The sequence below is a fragment of the Aplysia californica genome, unplaced genomic scaffold, assembly GCF_000002075.1.
Source record: "Aplysia californica isolate F4 #8 unplaced genomic scaffold, AplCal3.0 scaffold00324, whole genome shotgun sequence".
Taxonomy (NCBI): Eukaryota; Metazoa; Mollusca; class Gastropoda; order Aplysiida; family Aplysiidae; genus Aplysia; species Aplysia californica.
In genome coordinates, this window is record NW_004797594.1 from 219549 (window position 1) to 221712 (window position 2164).

General features: G+C 39.4%; 1 protein-coding gene across 2 annotated transcripts in view; it reads right to left on the reverse strand.

Annotated features, from left to right (window-relative positions):
- Nucleotides 1-1197: 1197 nt before the first annotated feature.
- Nucleotides 1198-2164, reverse strand: part of LOC101854101 (vacuolar protein sorting-associated protein 29) — a gene marked incomplete at its 5' end in the record, with an annotated part of 5335 nt that continues 4368 nt past the window's right edge. For both annotated transcript variants that reach the window (XM_035970822.1, XM_035970821.1), the window contains 1 exon segment: nt 1198-1641.

Genomic DNA, 2164 nt, shown 5'->3' on the forward strand with positions numbered 1-2164 from the left:
CTAGGGGTGTCACACTACGTGAACTCAGTCTCAGAGTGGGTGGTTGGCGGGTGCTCTGGTTTTGGTTGCTCCTTCTTTCCTGTAAAAAAAATATATGGTCTCTATCTCCCTTCCTTCTTTTTTAATGTTTTTATACTTTCTTATAACACCTCTAATCTTCGGCACGTATATGACCCTATTGTGTTGCAAGTGCCGTAAAACACTTACGACGTACAGATAGGGTTAAGAACCCCTTCAGTTGTGTGAAGTTCGTCAGCATAAGTACCCTCAGCAACAGCAACCTCCCCCCCCCCAAAAAAAAAATATATATAAAAAACTCACAGGGAGTGGAAAAATCTTGGAAAATTTTTTACAAAAAAACAACAACCAAACAGCATCTTGCAATTGCACTGACATCATTTTTATTCCATTTAGTATGACAAGAATGACATGGTGCGACTAAACTTTTCAAAGCTACTGGATGTAGATGCAAACTAACCAGTTGAACAGTCTTACTTTCATCTCACAAGACTCGCGTTATAATACAAAACATCCTTCTCTCTCAAAGCCCAAATAATACGATGAACAACATCTCATTTCTAAAGCAGCAGAGAGGCTGGGTTAGCAAAATACTCCCAGTCAACTCCAAGCCCATTCCTGTGAGACACAACATTCGATGCAAGTCCACTCAAAACAGTACATATGACGTGTCACTACGCGGTGGAATCCGGCGCTCGTCAATTCTTGGGCATATATGGAGTTACTGGTATCATCTGAAAGCTTATTCATTGGCCTTGCCTTCAGTGAAAAAATACCCATCTATCTTGACTAAAATTAGAGATATTTGTGTTTGGGGGAGATGGGGTCACCTGGTCTCAGTGGAAAAATTAGCGAGAAAATGGCTGCCAAAGTTTGGTCCAACACGGTAGCTAAAGAGTCCTTGGAAACAAAACAAAAAAGACATATTTTGTGCCTTTAATCAATACATTTCAGTAAGACACACGTGGAAATGTGTTTTCAGATGTATATACGAGAGGTTAAGCCAAAAAAAAAAAAAATTTGATAAAAATTTCCAAACCAGTGGATAAATGCTCGTTTCTCCAATTTCTGTATTTTGACGGGCGCCCGATTTCACCACGCTGCCTCACATTTGATTCAAGTCCACTCAAAACGGTACATATGACGGAAACACAATAAAAAATTAACAACAAATATTTCTCTCATTCTTTATCTCCCCCCCCACCCCACCCCATCCAAAACCCCTCCTCCCTCACTCTTCCTCTCTTGGTCTCTCCATATCTTTCCCGCTCTCTTTCAATCATGCGAAAACACAAACACACATGCAGAGACACACTCACTCACACTGCCCTGCAAGTCCACATCTCCATCAAGCTCGTGGTCAGAGCGCTGAGCCAGTGAGTCGCTGATAGCAGCTCGAGCACATTCCTTTACGACAACTTCGACGTTACATTACTTTTCGGCAATAGCCAAAAACACATCTCTTCTAACGGGAGCTCTTTCATTAGATGAAGCGCTCTCAACGCAACAAAAGCTAGTTTTTTGTCTGCGACATCAAAAGTAACCACCTGACATTTCACACCTCAAGATAGACATCATCACAGTTTGGTGTGAGAATAATTATACCAAAGAGGCATTTGATACCTTCAGCATAGATGAATACACAAGACCATTATTTCACATTCTGCTAGAACACTAATACCATGTACATTCAATTTTTGACAACGCAAAGACCATTACAAGAGAAGAATTTTATTGTTTTGTTTTAAAGGGTGATTACAAGAGAACAATTTTGTTGTTTTGTTAGAGTGATTACAAGAGAAGAATTTTCTTGTTTTGTTTTAAAGGGTGATTACAAGACCCCCAGTGAAAGAATGCTCTGGACGTGCCAATAATAAGAAAAACGCCAACTCAAATTAAATATGCCGGTTTATACATAATGGTAGTGAAAACACGTGTGATATGAGAATGAAACTGTCTGTATAAACCAATACCATCAATATTATTACTGAGTTGCACTGTACATGATACTGCAAGGGGGGGGAGATACCTAATTTTAAGAAATATAAAAAGAAAAAGTACATTTTTGAGAAGTCAAATATAGCGGGGCGCCTACATATCTAGGGGACAAAAAAAAGGAAAAAAAACCCAAACAAAACACTTGCTT